Genomic DNA, 13,609 nt, shown 5'->3' on the forward strand with positions numbered 1-13,609 from the left:
AAGCAACTAGAAAAGCAAAGTTTGTCAAGACATTATTTATTTACTTATTATACAGTATATATATATTTATTAAGACATTAATTATTTGTCAAGGTATTTTATTGTTACATTTTTTGTAGACCAAGGTGGAAAAACACTTTACCCAGAATGCACCTGTGCTGAATTTTTTTCATTTAAATTCAGATTTAAATGCAATTCCTGTCATTTCAGTTCAACTTCACCAATTTAACTTACAACTATTACAACTTTTGCACTGATGATGAAGCAAATGCATGGTTTAACTAAAATACAATCAAGACAAAATCTGTAACTTGCAATGTGTCTACGCCTTTGCCTTAAAATGTGCTAAAACTAATGCTATATATAAATAAATAAATAAATATATATATATATTAAATATAATATCCACACACTGTACATTTTTTCAAAGTTGTGGATGAGTTCTTATCTATTCATCAGGAAACAATATATACTTAAATATATATTTATGAAATGCTGAAATGCAGAATGCAATGTCATTTGAATTTGAAAGTATGTTAGTTTAATTGAACGAAATTAATATACATGAAAAAGCAACTAGAAAAGCAAAGTTAAATATAATATCTACACACTGTAAATTTTTTCAAAGTTGTAAATAAAACAAAGATTACTGGAGTATGTTCTACAAGAAAATACTACTTCAGTTTTTTTACTTTAAAATTTCATGTTTAATTCAATGTGTTACTTGCTGTTTCTTTGTAATCATTTGTGGAATTTGCTAGCAGTTTCTGAGTGAAAATGATTTCAAAGTAAATAATTTCCAGTGCATGCCTAAAACACAGAAAATAAAGGTAAAAGTAAAGGTCTCTAAAGCATAAAAAGTTCAAAACAGTAATTCTTAAACAGTAACAAATTTAAGTACTCATCATAATTATATTTTTGAATATGAAATGACAAAATTGCTTAAATTTAAATAACATTTTTGTCCAAAAAATTTAAAATGCTTGCATTATTCTTGTGGTCAGATGGCACTAAATGAACAGGTTTTGCTCGAAAAAAAGCTGCAAAGTGGGACAGACATGCTTGACAGTCAAAAGTCTGGCTGTGTATGACTAACTCATGTGTATCATACAGCCCTCTATACTCTACAGAGCCAAGCTGACAAACAAACACAAAAGCAATGGCTTAAATTAGTCCCTTATACTGAACAAGCCCCTTCAAACAGGAGGGCTTTTCCAGAGATGTATGGTTGCTGGATTACCACAAATTGAGACTAGGCTGTTATATCCTCAAAGGACACTTAAGCTTCAATTAGTACAGTCAAACATGGTAGTCTCCCAGGGTGGACCAACTCCATTATAATGCAGAGCTTGCCCTGACTTTGCATTATGATTCAGGTATAAAAATATAGATGGCCTGTCTCAGCTTTCATATTAGATTAGAGTTCAGAAAGATTGCTATTCAAGAATGGTGATAAGTACAGCAAAACAACTCCTCAAGGTCTTTTTGACTTTGCTTCTAATCCTAGTGAAGAATTACTCTTGCAATATCTTCACCAAAACAAACTGACTTCAACAACTCGCAAAAAACAGGAGAGACATAGTATTCAAAGAGAAGAATGTATTTTGTACATTATTTTCAGCTTAAATGTAAAAATGTTCTGCAATTTTAGAGTAAATTCGATTAAAATGTATGATCATGCAATACTGACTACACTGGGGGGAAAAAACTAAAGACAAAAGCTACAACAATAAACTGTGTAAGAATGAACACTGCTGAACAAGAAGTCTCCTGACATCTTCCGATAAAATCAAAAGTTTTGCAGAGCTGTTTTACTAGACACGACTGGCCGTTTTTTAAAGTGTTCTGGGCGGTTATAGCTAGGGATGGGTATCGTTAAGGTTTTAACGGTATTACTACTCTTATCGATACTGCTTATCGATTCGGTACTTTAACGGTATTCTTATCGGTACTTTTGCTGGCGACTCTGGTGAGATAGAATTTGCAAGATAATGTATATATAGCAATAATAAATGTATGTGTGTTTTATTAATTTCTCCAGTACCGATAGCAGAACCGTTAACGTCAGAGCTTATCGATACTCCGGTCTTTCATAATTTAGCCCCGAGACCGATTAAATACCTGGTTTCGGTACCCATCCCTAGTTATAGCACACCTTTCATGTCTATTACTGCACAAACAATGCAATATGAATTACGTCTCAATGTGAAGTATATGGGTTGAACAATTAATAATCAAATAAAACCAAAATTGCAAAGGTTGTGATAAATATATGTGCTGCGTGTTTCAGAGTGAAGTGCAGCACTATTTTCTTTTACACATGAGCAGCTCATAATTCAGTGGTTTCAGCGGCTCAGAGCAGCTCGGTTTGCAGTAAATGCTGCTCCACACAAACTTATCTCTGCTCTGAGTTTGGGTCACTTTAATGTCATTTGGGAACATGACCTGCCAACCATCTTCCCAAATCTATAATGAGAAGCACTTACAAACCAGCTGTTGTCAGAAGCTTTGGAAATGGCTCCCTGTGGTTTTCCACCAGAATAAAGGCCCGTTCACACCAAGGACGATAACTATAAAGATAACGATAAAGATATATTTATAAAAATCGTTCTCAATATTAAAGAATAGCAGAGTCCACACCACAACTATAACGATAAAGACAAAGAGAAACGATATCGTTGGAATCACTTTCAAAACGATTTTTCTCCAGCTGATGAACGATAAAAAATTGAGAGTCAATCAGAATCCATCCTGCTGTAACGAGCTCAAGAATTTAAAGCGGCAGACACGCGTGCGCTTAGAATAAACAGACGATATCGTTCGCTGGTGTGGACGCTAATATCGTTATCTTTATAGTTATCGTTCTTGGTGTGAACGGGGCTTAAATGCTCCATGATTTAATGTGTGAAAATGAAGAAATTAAGACAGCCAGAAATATTAGTATTGAAACTTTACAGTTGTACTGTAAATTATTTTATTAATTCTCGATTTTTTAAATTTTACATCAAAACAGTAATATTTGTTTTTTTCTTAATATTTTTATTTAGTAATACTACCACTACTACTACTAATTATTATTATATAATTACTTAAAAAGGGCCAAATTGTGCAGCCCTACAAACTTTAATAACAAAATAATTTACCTGAATAACAATTATAATTTTAATCAGCGTAATCGCAATTAGATTTTTCCCTAAATTGTGCAGCCCTATACAGAATTAAGGGTTTGTTCACATCCCTAAACCTAAAATGCAGAAAACAAAAGAATATATTTTTAAGAATGCTAAACACGGAACCCCACTGACTTTCATGCACTGACGACAACAAAAATCACTGAACATTTTTTCAAAATATCTTCTTTTGTATTCCTCAGAAGTAAGTCATGCAGGTTTTTAAAATGAAATAAGGGCGAGCAAATTATAGAATTTTTAGTTTAGCATGAACCATCCTTTTTTACAAACATCACTAAAGTTCAGCCCTCCATTGCATCCTGTACAAATGCAACTCATAAACACTTACCAAGACATCACTCTGTCACTTGTCTCGCTCTCTTCTCTGTATTTCTTCATTTGTCCAACCCAGTAATAAAAGGACACATGCTCAAGAGTGTGATCCTCTTGCTGGCGTGTTGTTGTAAGCACCTGGATTACACTGTGTGTACGTGTCTATCGCTCTACTGTCTCATCTTTGATTTGAACGTGTCTCTGGGTTTGAGCCACCCCTAAAACACATGCACGTTTCAAATCACCACATGTATCAGCCGTCAGCATCGCAATTTCAAGCTATTAAAGGTGGGGGATGCATGTGAAAGCAATAAGAGCGTAAAACCCTAAAGGGATTTGCCATACAGGGTAATTAGAGCTAGCGTTTGGGGAATACCCCACCCCCACCCTCCTTCCTTCTCCACGTCCTTCATATTTCCAGCGATATGGGGCAGGAAACATCACTCATCCTTCCAGGGTGACTCACTCCAAAGCGGCCACACTCGCCCCCACATGCACCCTGAAATTACAGTCATGCACCGTCCACAATGACCAAAACTGTTTGCATGCACAATTAGATGGATAGCCAGACTTACTTCACACCCTACAGCCGTCGCGATGGATTCCTATGCAGTGGCCATAACGTGCGTTTTCCATGGAGCTCCTGTGCACCGATCCAGCTTCCCTCTCCTCGTCCCGTTCTTCCGTCTATCCACCCACGCAGGATTTTTTTCTCGCGGAGCGTTTCCTCACATTAGCGCACGCAGATGCGCTCACGGTCACGCACAGGCGGATCCCTCTTTAATGAGGCGTGAGAGATTAAACCGTCACCTCGACCGCAGCTCTCCAGTGCGGCTGCAGCGAATGCGCGTGTGCGCGCGTGATAGTCAGCGCAACGGGGAGTCTAGGGGAGAGTCTGATTTGTATTCAGACTCGTCCCTCCCTCCCCCTCTCTCTTGCTCAGGATTCAGGTAACAGTGTGAGATGTAGTGAATGTAGGTTAATGTTATATTGAAAGTGATCTGCTGTGGGTCAAGCGTGCCAAAGCCAATGTCTAAAACAAATAGCAGCAGCATTGCACTCATTAGTGATGCTTGCATCAGTATTGATATTAGTAATGCATACCTGATAGTCTAATGAATGAACAGTGGCCCACATAAGAAATGACGGCCAGTAATTGGGAAGGGATCATATTATTGGTTGCCAAAGGCTACAGTGTTAAACAACGGAATTAATGAAACAACTGGCAATAGCAGGTGTTTTATGAAATGTCTAACTAATTGAATCAGAACTCCACAAAGTCGCCACACAACTTTCCCTTAAAAATGACTGACTTCTGGTCTTTCATTTGTCGCAGATGTGGCTTGATTAAGAAATTGACTCAAAAATGAAAATTCTGGGGTTCCTTTAAGGATGTGCTCCTTTGACATTAGCCAGTGACAATCTTTCACAAAGCCAGAACACCCTAACAACCATCCCAAACACCATGGCAACCACCAATCATCCAGAACACTGTGACAACCGCCTAACAACACCCTATCAACATTCCAAAACACCCTTACACCATAGCAACCATTCAGAAAACTGAGACAAACACCTAGCAACGCCCTAGCAGCCATCCAAATCACCATGACAACCATCTAGCAATGCCCTATTAGCCATCCAGAACACCTGAACAACCACCTAGCAACCATCCAGAAAAACCCAACAACAACTTAGCAAAGCCCAAGCAATCATACAGAGCACCATAACAACCATATAGCAATGCCCTATCAACCATTCAGAACACCCTGACAACCACCTAGCAACCATCCAGAACACCCTAACAACCACCTAGTAAAGCCCAAACAACCATCCAGAACACCCGAACAACCACCTAGCAATCATCCAGAAAAACCTAACAACTTAGCAATGCCCATGCAAAAATTGGGAACACCCTAACAACCACCTAGCAATGCCCTAGCAACCATGCACAACACCCTGACAACCACCTAGCAACCATCCAGAAAAACCTAACAACTTAGCAATGCCCATGCAACAATTCAGTATACCCTAACCACCACCTAGCAATGCCCTAGCAACCATTCATCCAGAACACCCTGACAACCATCTAGCGATGCCCTAGAAACCATGCAGAATACCATGACAACCACCTAGCAACCATCCAGAACACTGTGACAATCACCTAACAACACCCTAGCAACATTCCAGGACACCCTAAAAACCATATAGCAATGCCCTAGTAACACCCAGAACACCATGACAACCACCTAGCAACCATTCAGAAAACTGTGACAACAACCTAACCAAACCCTAACACCAATGCAACCATTCAGATCGCTGTGACAACCACCTAGCAACACCCTAGCAGCCATCCAAACCACCATGACAACTATCTAGCAATGCCCTAGTAACCATTCATCCAGAACACCTGACAACCATCTAGCAATGCCTTAGCAACCATCCAGAACACCCTGACAACCACCTAGCAATGCCCAAGCATGCATCTGTAACACCTTATCAGCTAACTTAGCAATAGGTTTTGCTGTGCAAGCATCATTCACATATCCTTCAGAAAATGTCGACATTTATTTAGAGACAAAAGTGCCAACTGTTTCAATTAAAACCCCTTCTGTATATTTCTTTAATGTTAGAAGCAAATAGCAAAGAGATCACTGACTGGAGTAAATGCAAATGAAACCTGAACTAAAGCAGCTTGCATGTCTCAGGGGTGAGTTATGTGCATTATAGCAGTCCATCGGGTGCAAATGTGACTTAACCTTTACTTCTAGTGTGTGTGTGTGTGCGTGTTATTGAACAGCTCTGCTTAACGCTCGTCAGGCTGCAGTCCTTTGAGTCCTGCATTCAGTCAGGCAGTGCTGCTCACACTTGATAGGGGCCGGAGAAAGAAAAAAACCAATAAAGACCTTGAATGCCTCCTATTTCTAATATGCATGTCAGCTGCGTACAAGCAAACAATTGTATTATATTTTTTAAGGCCTGAAGAATGAATAAAAAAAAAGCACAAAAAGGGCAAAATCATGAATATTTAAAATGTTACTAGAAAGTGAACCAGTTCAGATCATTAATGTTTTATTTTTTATTTTTTATAATAAATAATCCATGTGACATCAGTGGTTCAACCGTAATTTTTACGAAGTTATGAGAATACATTTTGTGTGCAAAGAAAACAAAAATAACTTTATTCAACAATTCGTCTCCTCTGCGTCACCCTGTAGCGCCATTTTGGAGAGTGTCACATACGTAAACAACATATGCTTATATGTGTCAGCAGCACCGTACGCAGATATGTTGTTTATGATGTTTACGCTTTGATCTGAACGTAAACAGCGTATCCATGTACATACATTGCATACGTTGTTTACGTATGTGATACTCTCCAAAATGGCGCCAGGGTGATGCGGAGGAGACGAATTGTTGAATAAAGTTATTTTTGTTTTCTTTGCGCACAAAAAGTATTCTCGTAGCTTGGGAAAATTAAGGTTGAACCCCTGATGTCACATGGATTATTTTACTGATCTCCTTGCTACGTTTCTGGACCTTGATAGTGTTAGGATCCTTGCTGTCTATGGAGGGTCAGAAAGCTCTCAGATTCAAAAATATCTTAATTCGTGTTCCGAAGATGAACGAAGGTCTTACGGGTTTGGAACGACATGAGGGTGAGTAATTAATGACAGAATTTTCATTTTTGGGTGAACTATCCCTTTAAGGGAATGTTCAGTTTTATCATTTTGCAAACATTATGAGAACATTACTTTTGAATGTTCTCTGCACAATCTGAAACAAGATAACTTTAAACAACATTCTGCTAATGTTACTGGTAGACGTGTTCATAACTTTATATAAACATGAAATCATGAAACCTGAGGAGATTTGCTATTTTTATTTTTAAGACTTACTGTACAATTTGTGCCTCGTGGACATCCACACTTTAAAAAATGCTGGGTTAAATACAACCCAGTGCTGGGCAAAATATGGACAAACCCAGCTATTGGGTTGTTTTGACCCAGTGGTTGGGTTACTACCCAGAAGGTTGAGTTAAACATTTAACCCAACCGCTGAGTCAAAACAACCCAGTTGCTGGGTTTGTCCATATTTCACCCAGTGCTGGGTTGTATTTAACCCAGCATTTTTTAGAGTGCAAAAATACTTACACCGTAACTATATTATTTTGGTGAAACTCACTAACCACAAACTCAGTTTAACTGCATAAGATTTACACCAGACAACTTGCGTTCAACACAGATTTTATGTGCACGTATTCACTGTTACATGATTTGCATAATTCCTCCAGTGAATTATAGGTGCTAAAGCAACGCAAACAGCTTATGCAAATGCGGGTGCAACTCATTCTTCCCCTCATCTCCCCCACAGTGTAATGTACAACGGGTAAATTAATATCATGTTTCATTAGAGCTCGTTTCAGAAGATCTTGTAGAACCTCTGGTTCCCTAGAAACACGCCTTTCTTTTCTGCCGCCGTGGGGGGAAATGATGCGTGTTATTCAGCGCACCAGATGGAGAACTGATGCAGACTACACTGCTGCCATATGTAAATAAACGGCCTTCCCTTATTAAAATTCATGACAAAAAAGAGGGCATAACCAGCAAACAGTCAGAGCAGACAGGTTGTATTCCTTCAATTTTTTTTTTGCCAGTAGAGCATAGTGGTGCTAAAATTGCGAGAACAAAAAGTGTCTCCCTGTAGAAGTAATGCATTTCTAAAACACAATATTGCAATTCTATATAGAAACTATAAACCGTAGTATTTTGAATAAGATTTTGTTCTTTAATTATTACTTTTCTGCAAAATAGGAACATAATTCCACTTTAGTAATTTTAAAAGACAACATGTAAACAAAACACGTTCCTGTTAACAAATGCTGCTATTTTTTTATCAGTTCCCACCAGGTCAAATAGAGACCTTTTTTTGATCCAGTTCCTGAAGAATAAAACCTAGTATGCCTTACATTTTTCCTTCTTAAATAGCCTGCAAAACAAAACAAGAACATTTTCAACACAAACTAAATGAGTGACATTGTATTAAGGAAACAACAGAAGAAACATCTAAACAATCTGAAACATTAGCAGTATCTTTTCTAACTAATGGTTACCACTCGGTCTTATTAAAGTATTGAATATTTTCATTAATCTGGAATATGCCGTAATTATGGGCATAGAAGTTGCATTGACCACATTTACATGCACTGGAAAACTGCTAAATTTCAATATTATACCAAATATTACAGCTTCATTTATATATTAACTGGAATTACTATTACTTATTAACAATGAGAACAACACTGATGTCCACAAAACATTTCAATTTTAGTACACGTATAATTAGTTTGTAGTGGATCTGAAATTCTGAATTATTCAGATGGAGAATCATTTTCTCTCACATGTTCTGTCATGGCACATGAATCTGATTTGTACTCATTGGTATGAGGTGCCGTCACAATGCAGCAATGACTCAAAGCATTCCCACCACCTGATTTGTTCCTAAGAGACGGTCAAATAAATGAAACAATACATTTAATTTATTTAGATTTATTAGATATTAATTAGATTTATGACAATTAACATTTACAAATGATAAAAGAATAAAATGCTCTCAAGTCTCTTCCAAATCACCAACAGCAAATACCCTGAGATAAACCTTAATGTTCAGAGATTTCTCTTTCATATCTAAGGAGACATATTGTAAGAAAGATCTCAGTTATGCTTTATTTGTTGAAATATTGTAGAGATTTTATTGCAGATTTTGGCATCTGATAACAATGTGAGACTATAATCATGACATCTGAAGTGAGATAACTGTTTTTTTGTGACTAGAAAAATGTGAGATGATGATTTGGAGAAATCACTTGCTCAGCAATGGATCCTCTGCAGTGAATGGGTGCCGTCAGAATGAGAGTCCAAACAGCTGATAAAAACATCACAATAATCCACAAGTAATCCACACAACACCAGTACATCAGTTAATGTCTTGTGAAGTGAAAAGCTGTGTGCTTGTAAGAATCAAATCCATCATTAAGGTGTTTTAACTTTAAACAGTCACTTCTTTCCAAAATATCAATCCATAATCCATAATAACACTTCCTCCAGTTGTCCTCTCACATCAAAATCCACTGACATGCAGTATTTCTTTAGAACTGTTTTGGACTGTTTTTGGTTGTAAACAATGTGCATATTTCTCTCCTGATTCAGACAACTTTTCTCTTGAGGAAGCGTTATTATGAATTACGGACTGGTATTTTAGCTGGAACCAATGGTTTGAAGTTAGAAATGTCTTGATGATGGATTTGTTTCTTACAAACACACATCTTTTTGCTTCACAAGACATTAATTAATGGACTGGAGTGGTGTGGATTACTTGTGGATTATTGTGATGTTTTTATCAGCTGTTTGGGCTCTCATTCTGACGGCACCCATTCACTGCAGAGCATCCACTAGTGAGCAAGTGATGTAAAGCTACATTTCTCCAAATCTGGTCAGATGAAGAAAATAACTCATGTACATCTTGGATGACCTGAGGGTGAATACATTTTCAGCAAATTTTATTTTTCGGTGAACTATTTCTTTAAGGATAGTGTCTAAGAGAATAAAGACATCTCACTTCACTGTGACTGAACACATCACATGCAAATGCACATTCAGACACACACACACACACACACACACACACACACACACACATGTGAGGCCAAGCGTTTTGTGAGGGCGGTTGTGGGTGAGTGGAGCTGTTCGCCTGTGTCTCGTTTTGGCACGGATGTCTTCGGGGATTACTGCTGGAGAAGGGAGAACTCCAAATCTATCAGACAACCTCCCTCTCTCGCTCTCTCCCATCCTCCGCATCAATGAGACCGAGAGATGTGATGAGTCAGAATATTCTCTGTGGTGTATCATAATCACAGCGCAATTCTGTCTTTTTATCTGCTAGATCTGTTTTCTACACACACACACACACACAGTGGTTAGTGAGAATCACTGGCACAGGGCTGGATGTTCTTCACAATGGCAGCAGTAGCTGGCAGCTCCCTGAGAATCCAGATTGTGTCTGGAACAGTCCAGCTAATTTAAATCAGAGCCACATGACCTCTTTTTCCTCTTCTCTGAGTCCTTCCTGATGTGAGAGACAGATATAAGAGGAGTTGATAGCACAGGAATCTTCCTCTGTCCACAACATGCATGGCTGCTTCAAAATATCCCATCATGCCATGGAATGAATATTTCAGAGAGAGGTGAAACGAATGTGTGTGCATATGTGCATGTGTGTTCATGTACTGGGACTAATGCATTTCATTGCATGCTTCATATCTGTCAAAAAAATGTCCTACTGACCTCTATTTTCTTGAGACCTTCTATAATGCCTTTGTGAGCGTCCCTGTGTTATATTCACTTCAAACTGATAATTACACAATGATGAAAAGTATTTTCTTTAATCCATATTATAATCAAAATGATTATCATTTCTAACAATAACATCATAACTTTAAAGTCAACATAACAGCAAAATTGACTCCATTTACTTAAAATTTATCACTGCATGTTTCTCAAAACACTAAATAACTCTAATCATTTAGAAATATGTGCCATTATTTAGAATAAAATGGGAAAAAAGTTTAATTAGAGATTTGTGACATTTCAAACTAAAGTTTATCCCCCAACAATAGATTTCTTCAGTATGGGTAGAACATCTGGTATTTAGATGTGAACTTATTATTTTTTTTAAATGTAATGCTTTTAGGGTCACGGAGGAGCAGCTGTGAGTTGGATGATGTGAAAGCATGTCATAATTTAAGGCCCGGGGCTCCCTGGATTTCTCTGAATACTGCATGGCTGAAATCTCAGTTAGAAAGAGTTTGTGAGTCACGCCACAGCAAATCTCCTGCAAAACAGGCACAAGACCCAGGATGTGAAAGATGGAGCTGTTTAGTGGAACCACAAAGCTGGAGGGCTGTGCTATCAGAATCATGAAAGAATCATGGAAATATCTAGTTATAATCTGCATTGAGGCCACACTTTAAATTCAATTAAATTAAAATGTATAGTTGCTGAGTGAAAGTGTAAAAATTGCATCTTAATATAACTTGTTTCAATAATCCTATAAAATTACAGTTTATATAATACGATGTATGTATGCATGTACACAACAAAAATATTATCGCAAGGAAGGAATGCTAATTTATCCAATGATTTAGATTTAATTAAATCATTGTATTATTATCAGGGCTATTATAGTTTTAACTAATAGAGAGCGAGAGAGAGAGAGAGAGTTTCAGTTAACATTGTTACCTGAAATTCTCTCTCTCTCTCTCTCTCTATATATATATTATTAAGCTAGTTGCCAAAGAAACATTTCTCATTTTCATCTATTTTAACCTGAAAATAATATTTATATTACTAAAACTGAAATAAAAATGATTCAAAAATATTTTATTAATAATAATAATAATGCTAATTAAAAATAATCAATTAATAATAATAGTTCATTTTAGTGAGTACATCAGTTAATTCTAATACATTCAATGATGTATAATTTTAAATCATTATTTGGCATAGCCAGCTGATACTAAAGCTAAAGACAGGTTTATTTATCTATGGTTAGTCACTGCAAACGGTCGGCTGATGAGGCTCTGAGGTGGGAATTAATTTGACAGAATGACTGATGTTGGGTCCTGCAAGCCACCAGTTGCAAATATGAACACAAACGAACAAAATGGCTGTGTTGCTGCTCTGGAGTATAAGCTTGTTTATTATTTATGTGTTTTGACCATACAGCTATTGCGCTCACATCACATCAAATGACTCTGTGGATCATAAAGGCACACATAAATCTCTACTGACATATCCATGAATCATATTCTGGAGTGCAATGTTACAGCTATCATAATACCATTGTATTGAAGCGTTCACTGAAATATACAGGAGAAACATACACAGCTGTAGCACAATTATTGTTCCAAATAACCCTATTTTTAAAAAAAAATAAAGGTTCTAAAAAGGGGGTTTCAAAGTGATAAACAAACCATTTTTGGTTCCCCAAAGAATCTTTCAGTGAACTGTTCTTTTTTTCTAAGTGTGAAGAACATTTTTTTAATTTAAAGATCATTTTCCAGTATAAAGAACCTTTTGTGCATTTGAAAGGTTCCATGAATGTTAAAGGTTCTTCATGGAACCATCAATGTCAGTAACGAACCCTTATTTTTAAGCATGTAACACATGTTCCTAAAGAATTTCCTGATATCTGTCGCCATGCTCACAGTTCTGTGTTTTTTAGCAACTTCTTTGTTGTAGTGTGATGTACATGCAGGAAAATTCATGCTAAGGTGAAGCTGTAAGTGGACTCTATAAATCTGCTCTTTTGCTGAATTTAAATGAGCTGAGAGTTGGAAAGATCCCTCTGGCATGATGGCTGAGAGCTTTCCATAGCTGCATCAGCATTAGACACACCATCTGCAGACATCAGCATCTCTGCCATCAGTCTACAGCAGCCCTGTCACCTCTAACCAGGACATTTAAAGAAGACCTGATTGTTTTATTTACAAACTCCGTAATAAGTCAAACTGACTTGATGGAGGTGAAGAGTTATTATACAAGACCTTGATGTTACATACTGTAGCTTTCTTCTTATGCTGCTGATTTAGTCCCTGCCTACTGGATTTCTATGGGAAAGGCACCACGTAACAGTCCTGTGTGAGGAAAACAATGAAGTGTGAAGAAAACGTGCTGTAAAAAACAAACAAACTCAAATATATTCACACAATTACCATATATTGCTCCAAAGTGGCATTACAGAAAACAGTGCCTTAAAACCCACCAGCACACAAAATGAAATGACAGTGACAAAACTTTCTAAAAAAAAGATACAACAGATGCAAACAATATTCTTGAAGAAATTTGCAAGGAAGGAGAGAACACTTCAAATAAAATAATTTTTGCACAAAAAGATGCAATTTTCTGCTAAAGTAAAAAAAAAAAAAAAAAACTTTGACCTTAAATAGAAAAATAAAGTAAACAAACAAGATTAATTTCATGATTTTCAAACTTAAGAAAGCATAAAGAAAGGCCAATAATTTCCAATTAAGTCAATTTTTATTTATT

General features: G+C 36.9%; 1 protein-coding gene across 2 annotated transcripts in view; it reads right to left on the bottom strand.

Annotated features, from left to right (window-relative positions):
- Positions 1–4,276, bottom strand: part of LOC107715659 (phospholipid phosphatase-related protein type 5-like) — a 35,713-nt gene extending 31,437 nt beyond the window's left edge. For both annotated transcript variants that reach the window (XM_016521832.1, XM_016521833.1), the window contains exon 1: positions 4,079–4,276. The gene's annotated coding sequence lies outside the window, so the exon portion shown is untranslated. The remainder of the gene's footprint in view (positions 1–4,078) is intronic.
- Positions 4,277–13,609: the final 9,333 nt, after the last annotated feature.

The sequence above is a fragment of the Sinocyclocheilus rhinocerous genome, unplaced genomic scaffold, assembly GCF_001515625.1.
Source record: "Sinocyclocheilus rhinocerous isolate Xijiao unplaced genomic scaffold, SAMN03320098_v1.1 scaffold239, whole genome shotgun sequence".
NCBI classification, from domain to species: domain Eukaryota; kingdom Metazoa; phylum Chordata; class Actinopteri; order Cypriniformes; family Cyprinidae; genus Sinocyclocheilus; species Sinocyclocheilus rhinocerous.